Raw genomic sequence first — 12,516 nt, forward strand, 5'->3', positions numbered from 1 at the left:
CGATACTGCACTTGACTAGGATCTCATCTATTTTTCCCATGATTTTATATTTTAATTGTAGAGATCAACCCTCCCTCCATTATAAGAGTTCGGTCCCCCTCAGAAGTTTGTTTGTGATGATTTGAAGCTTGTTATCTCATAGCAGTTTTGAGATATATATGGCTTATTGGTTTTTAAAGGTAGAATTTGAGCATCCATATTTTGATGATTATATTTACAAGCTTAACATTGAATCAATTTTAATGTGCTTCTCTACTAACCATGGTAAAATTGATTTTCTTCTTTAAGGAATTCTCAATATGCTAGTTACATGGGACAATTGTATTCTTTGGGATTTTTTACAATGGGAACATTAGATGCTTCTGACCATTTTACCAATGCTTAAGCCAAGTGTACACATAAAAGTAATTGTACACCATGACTTTTATTTTTTTTGGAGCATGAGTTAGTATTTTGTTTGTTGCTTTTCATGAGACAGAGCTCTCTCAAGAAAGGAACATAAAACAAGCTTGGATCACAGGCCTTCTTCATTGCAATGTGAACCACAGGAGGATCATAAAAACCATAACCAGATATTCCTGTGCTTGACCAATAATAGAATGATATTCATTCCTATTTTAAAAACAATTCTAGTTTTCGGTTTTCACATGTGCATGTAAGAATTTACCTGGCAAATATCCAATGCTGAATTGGATCACAAGTGCTCTTTTCATTTTATTTACCTTTACCAGTTTCCATAGTAATTAAACAAGGCTTGTTCCCGAATCGTCACAGCACAGCTTTGCCATTCCACGATCGTTCCATGACTGTAAATGTCGAGGAGGCATGGAATCCTTCTGATTTCAGAGTGATGTTGTAGTTCTTCCCTCTTCAAAAGTTCCTCTCGAACTTTACATGCAGTTTCAGGAGCAATAGACCGTGCAAACATCATGATTTGAGAGGTTAGCCATTGGATGAGTCCCTTCATGCAGTAATTCTTACTAAACAAGGATACTAGCACCATTCAGATTTCCAAACTAGGAGTTGATTTGTGTTGACATTGCAGGTATATTATTGACAAAGCATTAGATGCAACTGAAAGCAAAACATGTATTTTTTATCACGGATTTATGGGCTTATTCGCAGCATTTCTGGAAAAACTGGGTCAAAAAGGTGACAAAGAAGCATATTATTGAACAATTCCCGATCTAGTGTGTTAAAAAAAATAACTTTAAATGTGTATAGTGTTCTACCCAAGCACACCCTAGGAGAAAACAAATATGAAAGCTATTCTTTGCTTGATTTCTTTTGTGGCATGTTGATTACTTGGGCCATCAGATGCCTTAATTTATCTTCCCTAGATTCACCACAGAAACATGTTTAATACTGAAGCATATGAAATCAAGATTAACAATAGTATAAGGAATTCAAGATTAAGAAGTTGTACAAGAAACCCATTTCCAAGTTGTAGCAATGGCCTGCATGGCGCCTTTCTCTTTCTGATTCCTTCAGAGGGAAGAGTGTGATAAATTGAATTTTTAATAGACAACAATAAGGGGAATCAGGGGGGTCTTAAGTATCAGAAAAGACCTCAATTTTCTCTCTATCATCATTCATTTGTCACATATAATCACATGGGTTTTCACTCAAGCAGGTTGCAAAAGGAAATCTTTATACAGAACAAGAAATTCTCAAATCCCTAATAATATCCTTGGCTTCTACACCATTTATGATTCCACATGACTTTGCTGGCCTCGGAATTCATTTATCCGATGAAATTGTTCTGACTATGAAACTGCACTTCCATCTTTAACACTCAAAAGTAATCCTAGTACAACATGATTTTATTTCTTTCTACACTGGTATAAGGTTAAACAACTCCATAATGATACAAAATTACATCAAAAAATATTGAAAGAAGATTTGATTTCATTAATCGAATACAAATGACTCGGTTCGGAGCTTTTTCTTGTTCGTGATTGCTGCAATTCTTCATTCCTTCAGTGGATAAAGCTCAAAACTGAACTCGAAAGCACATCACTCAAAGCACAATCGAAAAACATATTCAGAACTATGCTTAGGCTTTTGATTACCATGCCTCATATTTGGAATAACATTTTATGCCTAGGCTTTTGATTATTCATATTGGAATAATATTTTCAATACTATTTCTAGAGAACATGCATGAATTTTTTCAGTGTTATACCTTCTCAAATGTGTTTGGAGTGGCTTATAATGGATCCCCAAATCATAGTCTCAAATCCTGCAAGAAATGAGGTTCTTGGTCCTTGGAGAAATCTACAGGTTCAAGTTCTTATCCTAGTTGAAGTGTGTTATGTTTTATGTTTGTTCACCTTATGGAGAAAATCACTGCACTTCACACTATATGAAATTGTGTACAAAACCCTAATTGTATAGGGTTACAAAATTGTGTACACCGTATAGATTATTACGCAGAAATGTATATGATGAATCAAATTCCTAATATGTGTATGCAAAAAAAGAATGAAAATATTGTACAGAAAAATATAAACATGTTACTGTAAATTCACACCCCTATGCCTAACCAGATTTCAACTTCCAAATCCACTTCATGCATGTTTAATATCGAAGCTCAGTAGTACTCCCATCTACAAAAAATAGAGAAACAAAAATAAATTAATTTTTAGAGGTGGAGAAAGGAAGAAGAAAAGGAAAGACTAAAACACTTTTTATCTCTCTTGGCTCTTTTATGATGCTGTAAATTAAGAAAACAAGTTTCCCAACAGTATAGACTATTATGAGATTCGTGAGGAGGGAGTAGAAATCTCATGGCCCTCACTTCAAGTTATTGAATGTTGTCTGATGTTTAACTACGGTTGTAGGAAAACGAAACTCGGATTTGATCTTTCAAAGATACTACTGCTTAAACCTAACCTTTGCTTCTTTTAACGAGACAAATGTTAAGCTTTTCTGGACCCCGTTCCGCGTCCAGTTGGACCATGACTCGACTTGGTTGGTTCGGATGAGTTTGTGAGATATTCAATTGATTGTGTTATTTTCAATGGGCTGCTGCGTCTTAGTTGTGCAATTTACACCCACAGCCCAAAAATCGCCTAAAACACTCGGGTATTGCCTACTGAATCGGTAATTACCAATTTTGCGCGTTGTACTTTATCTATTTCGATCCCCGTGTAACTTCATTGGTTTATAGTTAATAAAAGTCATGATTTAATGTTTAAAAAAAAAAAAAAAGATCGCCTACTGAAACGGAGTAGGCTGCAAAGTTTGGGCAAAGAAACAAAAAATCACTCCTCGAATCACCTATTTTTTGGGTCTATTTTCAGATTTGAGGTTTAGCTACAAATTCAGAATAAGTTTCGGTATTAAAGAATGGTTTGACATTACATAGTGAGGTCCACAATTAGTTTTTTATTTATTTATTTTTTAAATATTTATTTTTTACCGGTATTTTACCTCAGCTCAAAAAGCAGACTTTCCAACTACCTAAAATAAGGTACTTTTGGGTGATTCGAAAGTACACCAAAAAACACACAAAAAGAAACGTATTTAGGTAGTATGAAAGTAGGACTTTGGTATTAGACCTTAAAAAAAAAAAAAATGGTATATGGGCAGTTTGAAAATCCAAATTTTCAAAATATTTTGAATACAAAAAAAGCACCAACTTTTTTCTTTCAAACCACGGAAATGTTTAACATCTTTTGGTGTTTTCTATCTAAATACATTTATTTTTTGGGACAATTCGAAAGTTAGTCATGCGAATTCCTCAAAATACCTTTTTTTTTGTTTAGGCAATTCGAAATCAAACTTTCATACTGAAGATAAAATGAGAATAAAACTAGCCTAAAAAATTTAGGACCTCACTATAAAAGGTCCAAAAATATGATCATTCTTTAACAGCGACACTCATTGTGAGTGTCTGTACATGAATTCCTTTTTTGTCAAATGTAGCCGGGTCCAACTCGATAATCCTCCGAGCCAAACCATGAATACAGGAATCGAACCTTTGATGATCAAGAACCGGAATCCAAAGTTTTGTATCACAATATTGTTGGCTGCTAGCTTTGAAGTATTTATTGGTGCAACTCCAATAATTCAAAAGACAGTAATTAAGTATGCTCCAACACCATTTGTTTTCGTGACCGTATACTAGTATCTTGGGTACCCTTTCTAGTCGTATACGGTGGAGATAAATAAGGTAACCTAAAATTTATCTCGAGTATGATCCATGAATGATAAGTATGAATAGAAGTTATTTTTTAACTTCAAGGTTTTAAAAAGTGGATTAGTGACCGGGTTGTGCATCTGGATTTATGATTCTAATCGGTGATTGGGTTTGAAGATTTAGTTTCTTGAGCCGAACCTTCAAATTAAAAAAAGTGTGGCCCGTTCTGACGGGTTCTCTGATAGAACTGGCAGGTTTTATTAAAAAATCTGCTATGCCATGGGGAACTAGTCGGTTCCCAATATTTCATGAGTACCGTTTCACTCCCGATGATTTTTGATCACTCCCGATGATTCTTGATCCAGATCGACATGTTTTTTCAATTTGGTTACTTGAAATCTGAGCCCCGTTTCTTTTCCTTTTAATTGTTTTATATTTTTGCACCTTGACACTCCCCTTAGGTGGGCTTGGTGGGTTTAAAACCTTTATGGCTGCAAGATTATCTTAGGGAATCTCAACTTGAAATTAATATTTTCTAATTTTGACTTCATTGCATAGTTTCAGTCCAAAATCGCCATGTACAACTACAACGACTTGTAAATTAATCACAAAACTTAATCAGTTATAACTTTAATATCAACCTCTATTTTATTTGTTTTGTCTTTTGTGAATGGTAATCTACCCTTAACCCTGATATTGAATGACACATGTCTTGTACATGTAGAGTGTATCTAGTCATTGACCTTGTTGGCATATTGGGCTTTCATTAAAATTCATTGTTCATAAGGTTGATTTTAGATTCTTTAGGAATTGGGATTGGGCTCGAGCTTGAGTGGTTAGCAGTTGACGTGAATCCATATTACATTTTAAGTTTCATTTTTATCATTAAATTATTACAAAAAAAAAAAAAAAAAGAGTCGTTCATTGTTTTCAATATGAAAAATAATTTATTTCTTTTTACTCTTGTAAAAAAGATTCAAATTTAAAAATTACGGATGGGATTGTCAACATCTTAACCGATCGACCCCAAACGTAAAACATCGCAATACAATCCTCCTTTGAGGAGTAGATACGAGGGCCTATTAAGTTTTGGGATCACACCTTCAAGTCTCCTATTTTGGATAATAAGCCCTCGAACCCAGAATGGATCCCCCTTTCTCTGTCAATATTATTTCTAACAGCAATTTAGTTGAAGTAAATTTAGTTAATTTAGATTGAATGAAATTTGGGCACTTGACTTCATGGTTAGGGTGTTTACAACTATTGCAAACATATAGCGGTTTTTTATGTGAAAGATTTATAGGTCGATTCATCTTTTGAAAATTCGAGAACGAGAAGTTTTTGAGCTTTTGAATTCTTAGATCTGTCATCCCTCAAATGATCATTCAGAGTCAGTCCTTCATATTAAAGGGAGATTTGATTCGGAATATCTATTTTTGTCTAGCATGATTGAAAAGAAAAAGTTTATATAAGGTTGCAACCTTAAAATGTAGAAATTAAAGATACACCTAAAAAATCCATCATAAATAGTTGTTTGGATGTTGGAAATCTTCTAATTGATCATCTCAACATCAAGATGTATGAATATGAAAAGAAAAAAAGATTTCAAGACTGCGAAATAGTGTATCTTGCAACATATTATTTGGACTGTCTATTTTCAAGATTTTCATTTGTAGATCTACTTGATTTGGACCACTTTTAAGGTTTAAAATGTTATAACTAGAGATGAAAATAGATTCTCAAACCATCCTAAATTTTTTTTTAAATTAAAATTACATTTATGATAAAATTTAGAGGTGCGCCTTAATGGGATTGTTTAAGGTCGCAACCTTATGCAAATGACGCCCTTATTGAAAATAATACAACAAATTTATATGCAAGAAATTCCCTGAAGCATGTTTTCGGGGCCTGGACCACCTAATTTATATAGTTCGGCTAGACCACCTGATACGTACCCATATATATTGTACCAATGTGTTTATATTCGTACTCAAGCCCATGACCATGAGTTCCTAAATCACTAGCCTAACGTGCTGGAAATGGAAGGAGTGCCTGGTGCGGCCTCCGATACACCAATACCTCATATGGGCCAATCAAAATCTATAGAAAGGAAATGGTCTAGAAAATTTTATAGATCAATCCCCTTAGAAGAAAAATGTTGCACAATGGGTGCTATCTCAATATCATTTATTTTTAAATGATGAGTTTCTAAACTATTTTCTTAATCCCTTGTTTTGATGGTCCACTTTGCTTTTGTGGTACCCTTGGACTACCAACCTTTTAACCTCTTTATCTTCTCACTTTCTCATCAATCGCATTTAATCTAGGAAAAAGTTTATATACGGTATTAATCTTAAGGGAAAGGTTTCTATACTTCCCCTAAAGCATAAAAGTTCTATCCGCCCCCGACCATCCAGCCATCCAAGTTTGATCAAGAGAGCCACTCACCGTTTGATTTTAGATCCGACATCTCAAAGTATTTTATTTTTAATTTTTTTTACAAATTGTATGAATATGAAATTTGGTATGTGCCATCTTCTCATTGGGGCGCACTTATAAAAAATATTAAAAATAATTTTTCGATAAAATATAATAACCAAAATACCTTTAAAACTTTCAAGAGTATTTTGATCATTTTATTTTATTGAAAATAATTTTTTTTATATTTTTTGCTAGTTGCGAGTTTAATAGATGAATGGACGTCTAAAATTTGGTGTCAAAATAGTTTATAAAAAAAAATTTAAAAAAAAATGGTGTAGAGACGTGACATTGTGATTGAGGCAATCTTAGCCCTCCATTCAGAATGGACGGTTGGATAAGGGGGAGTATATAAGTTTTATGCTGTAGGGAAAACTTAGAAAGCTTGCCCTAATCTTATATTGTACCTGTAAGGTGCACCTAAAACCCAATATAGATTGTTCCAATTTTAGGAAAACCCTCAAATCGATTATCTAGATTCATAGACATTAAAGAAAGGGAATTTCTAATTTTAAAAATAGTTAATCTTCTAATACATTTTCTGTACTGTCCATTTTCAAGATTTTCCAATGTTAATAGATCTACTTGATCGTCACTATTTTTGGAACTTTAAATTTCATAATTGGGGGTACCAAAAATGTATTTTCGACTTAGTTTTGAGGTACAATAGTATAAGCTGACACCTTATACAAACCTCACCCTTTAATGTATGCCATATGCTTGCATCATCTAGCCACATGCTTACATCATCAAGCTTCATGCTTGCCTCATCTCTTTTTACCTCTCCATTTGTTGTCACCTCATATGTTATTTGACACCTCTCTCTCTCTTCATGTTTCTTTCTTTCTCTCTCTTGTCTTTTTTTTTTTTTTGAACAAATGTTTCTAATTTTATTGATAACTACAAAAAGACAATTACATCATGAAAAACAACAAGAGAGGGTAAGAAGCTCTACCCTTAGCCAACAAGTCAGCCACATTGTTAGCTTCACCATAAACAAGAGAAAAATAGATTGAAAGAGTAGCTGTAATATCCATAATATGAAACCATAAAAGACAACTCCCAAATAACTCTATGATCCTTATTACACCATCTAATCACATTCATAGAGTCCATTTTAATCCTGCAGCTATTACCAAGATTCCTAGCAATGAAATTTTCAATCTACTAAACACATCACTCAGCTCAGTATAGCTAGAGGTTGCATTACCTATCAGACCTGTATAGGTAAATATAATATGTCTAAAACATGGCACAACACGCCACCAATCCCAGCTAACCCAGGGGTATCCAAAAAGCTCCCATCAAAATTCAGCTTTAAACTTTCAAGGCAAGAAGCAGTCCAAATACATTTCAGTCTAATGCTACCAACACCCACAAAGAAAGGATTATTGAGATTAACCATGACATCTACTTGAGAGATGCTCTATCCATCCTTAGTAAATGTTAGCCACGATCAGATAGAAAGTTTGATGTTGTGAATTAATCTATCAAAAGTAATAGAAATCCCATCAAAAGTCCTCCTATTCATCTCTTTCCAAACCTGACAAAGGATCACACCTTTGCTATCTTCCAAATTACACTACCCGTCTTAGTCAGATGAGGTAGAGCTAAATGCAAAACAATCACCGTCGCATTTTGAAGAAGCACCATATTTATCCTTAAAACACCAAACAACCAATACCAGATTCTCATAGTAAAAAGGCAATGAATAAATAAATGTGCACAATTTTCTCCATCTGTCTTGCACAACAAACGTACATTTGGCATAATTCTTCCCTTTTTTTATCAAATTATCAATAGTCAAGACTTTATCCTGTGCAACCAGTCATATAAAAACTTGAACTTTGTGATGAATCGTCCACTTCCATATTTGAGCAATATGAGGACAAGACTCTCTCCATCGATCGTGAAATAAAATATTATAACATGATTTAACAAAAAAAACATCATCACTTTCGATCTCCCAAATCATCTTATCCTATGTATTATGTGAAATATAGGCCTTATCCAATAGCTCCATCAATGCACACCATTGAGATAACAACATATTATTCAACTGACTATAAGCTAAAAAAAAATTCCACGAAACAAGATGACCCCTTCTTTCTACAGCTTCACTGACCTTTAAGTTAGGCCTAGTAACAATCCCAAATAACTTTGAAAAAACAAATTTCAAAGGATAATCCCCTATTCACTTATGATGCCAGAAGAAAATTTGATTACTACAACCTAAATTCCATCTAAAGTAACCTGAAATCATAAGTATGCAATTAAAAATAGCTCTACACACATGAGAAGTATTACTTCTTCCACTCTCAAGCCAAAGTTCATGTCTATCCATACCATACTTTGAAAATAAAACTTGATGCCAAAGTTGATCGTTCAGATGGAGACTGCTCCCACCCACCATTTGCACATTAAAGCTTGGTTAACCATTCTAATATTTCGAATACCCAAACCTCTTTTTTATTTTGGAGTGCACACTCTGTCCCATATTAATAAATAAAATTTCCTGGCGTCACCACTGAAACCCCAAAGAAAGCTACACATCATCTTTTCGATTTTTTTTGCTATTGAAACGGGTATATTTATCAATGATATCTAGTAAACAGGAAGGTTGGCCAAACATGATCTCAATAATGCCACCTTTCCACCCAACGACAAGTACTAATGCTTCCATAGATCTAGTTTAAGTTAGACTCTTCAAGCACTTTATCTCTGACTAGAATGGAAAGCTTTGAATCTGAGATAGGCAAGTCAAGATAGGTAACAGGGAATGAACCAACTTTACCCCCGATTACACTTGCCAAGTTCACTACCACATCCTCTGAGCAATTTATACCAATCATTGAAGACTTGTGAAAATTAACTTTCAGGCCTAAGTACCCTCACAAACTTCCAAAAATCTAGCAATATTCTTTAGTTGAAGAGACTTAGCATCACAAAAAGTAAAAGTTTATACGAGGTTGAGGCCCTACACAATTAAATTAACATGCACCTCAACAAAAAAAAAACTCACTTGAAGAAGTTGTTTCGATATTGAAAAACCCTCAACTCGATTATCTTGAACACGACATGAGAAAAAATAGATTTCAAGTATTGAAAGCAATGCATCATGTACTGTATTATCCAGACCGTCAATTTTCAAGATTTCCAAACATTCATAGATGTGCTCGATTTACACTATTTTTAAATTTTTTAATTTTATATTTACATATAAAAATAAAATTTCAAGCCATCATAAGTATTTATGATACTAAAACAGCATATTTCGACACTATTTGAAATGCGCCTTTTTTTTTTATTGTTTAGGACCTCCGCCTTATTCAAACCACACCTTTTTTTTTTTCTTCTTTCCTTTTGGTTGACAAGGTTTTCGACTCATACTTTCTGTTTTCTTTCGTATTAGAAACTTAGTAATTATCGGATTTGAAACCACAACCTAGGATGCAAGGATCAGACCGTGCAGCCGCCTACGAGACAAAGTACTCCAAAACTTCAAGCCATAAAAGAAGGGTGCGGTTTTGTATAGAAACGACGCAGGCGCACTTTTAAATAGTATAGAGAAATGTGGTTTCAATATTGGAAATTTTTGTGATAGACTTAAAATATATTTTTATATTTAATTATAAAATTTAAAGCTTAAAAAATAGTATAGATCAAGCAGATTTATGAAAACTTGAAAATCTTGAAAACGGATAGTCCAAAAATAAGTTACAAGATGCACTATTTCTAAAACTTGAAATTCTTTTTTTTTTCTCATGACTATGCATCTTGATGTCGAGATGATCAATTTGAGGATATTTGAGCATCAATGCAGCCTCTTATAGTAAAATTTTTGAAGTAGGCTCTAATTTGATTGTTTAGAGCCTCAGCTCTATATTTAAACGTTTTCCATAAAAGAAAAAGCTTATATAAGATTGTAACTTTATATGGTACAAAAAATGCACGCCCAAAAAATATTAATAATGAAAAAGTTGTTTTGATGTTGAAACACCTTTTAATTGATTATCTCGACCTCGAGATGTACGGATGTAAAAAAAAAGATTTTAAAATCTCAAAAATGGTACATCCAGTAATACATTATCTAAACCGTCCATTCTCAAGATTTTCATGTATTTTTAGATCTACTCAATATATACCATTTTTCAAGTTTAAAATTTTATATGAAATAGTTTTTCAAGTCATCATTAAAATTCCCGATATCAAAATTACATCTTTTAAATAGTTTTTTATGTATTTGTAGATCTGCTCAATGCGCCTTACTGGATTGTTGACCCCTTATACAAACCACACATAGCTATAAATCCCCAAACCACTTTACCCCAATTTTAAATTACTCAAAGTTAAATATCACTCAAGTGGTCAAAACCATTTACAATATCATAACCAGTCGAAAGATCCTAATTGATATAAGAGGGTTTAAATTTTGACTTTCATTTTACTCACATACTTCCTCAAAATATGCCTTAAAAGATGTTCAAATTGTCAGTGTTAAGGGACGGAAACCCAAAAGAATAAGGGAAATTTGAGTAATTTAATGCAACCTAAACGAGCAAGGATACCATGGTCATTTAGTCGGAGCTTTTAAGGTGGGTAAAATCACTAAAATGCCCGATCTTGTTGTTCAAGGTTCCAAACTTAAATAGAAGTGAAATGAAAATTAAAAAATAAACTGATATCAATTTGGGTATTTTGGACCTTTTAACAATTTTGTAAATAGGTTTAGACCCCTTAAGCTATATTTTTTTCTCTCTTAAATAGCTTAGACAAGATGATTCGAGATACTCAAATTGACAATTGGGCAGATAATCACTCACATACTCTGCGCAACGATCATCGTTTACAACCATCTCTATTTTTAACTCATAACTAACTCATAAAATTAATTTGGAGCTGGAGCGGATTGATGTCAATTGGAGCTGGAGCGGATTGATGTCAAGACTGTGTTCTTTATGGATTGTTGGAAGAACATATTCATACGACTCAAGTCTGAAGGCTCTGCAGCCAAAGACAAAGAGGATCATGTCTAAACGTTAAACAAGTTATTGTACGGCCTAAAGAAGTCTGCTAGGTAATCATACAAATACTTTGACACATTCATGATCAGACATAGATACGTCAGAAGCAAATATGATAATTATATTTATTTTAAGAATTTTACTGATAATTCGTTCATCTATTTGTTATTCTATGTTGATGATATGCTTAGTGTTACGTAAAGATATTTAAATATCAGTAAATTAAAGATTCAACTTACTAGAGAATTTGAAATAAAATATTTAGGTTCAACAAAGAAAATATTGGCCATAGAGACATATAGAGATAGAAAAGGGTATGTACTCGTTGTAATCTTTCAAATATAGTTAGCATTGTTGGCAAGCATACTCATCCTAATCTTTCAAATATAGTTAGCATTGTTGGCAAGTATACGACTAATCCAGGATGGGAACATTGACATGTGGTGAAATAAATAAAGCATTACAGTAAAGGGAAGAGTTTATATAGAGCCAAGGCTCTAAACAATCAAATTAGAGCCTACCTCAAAAATTTCACTAGAAGAGGTTGTTTGGATGCCCAAATAGCCTCAAATTGATCATCTCCACATCAAAATGCATGGACATGAGAAAAAAATGGATTTTTTTTGGAAATAGTGTATTTTATAACGCATTTTTGGACCGTCAATTTTTAAGATTTTCAAGTTTTCATAGATATGACTAGCTACACTATTTTTGAAGCTTTAAACTCTATAAATAAAGATGACAATGTATTCTAAGGCCATCACAAAGATTTTCAGTATTGAAACTACATTTCTCAATACTATTTGAAGGTAGGCTCTAATTTTATTGTTTAGAGCCTAGGCTCTATACAAACCACACCCTTACATAATC

Source organism: Amborella trichopoda, chromosome 8 (genome assembly GCF_054954075.1).
Source record: "Amborella trichopoda isolate Santa Cruz 75 chromosome 8, AtrichopodaSantaCruz75HAP2 v2.0, whole genome shotgun sequence".
NCBI lineage: Eukaryota > Viridiplantae > Streptophyta > Magnoliopsida > Amborellales > Amborellaceae > Amborella > Amborella trichopoda.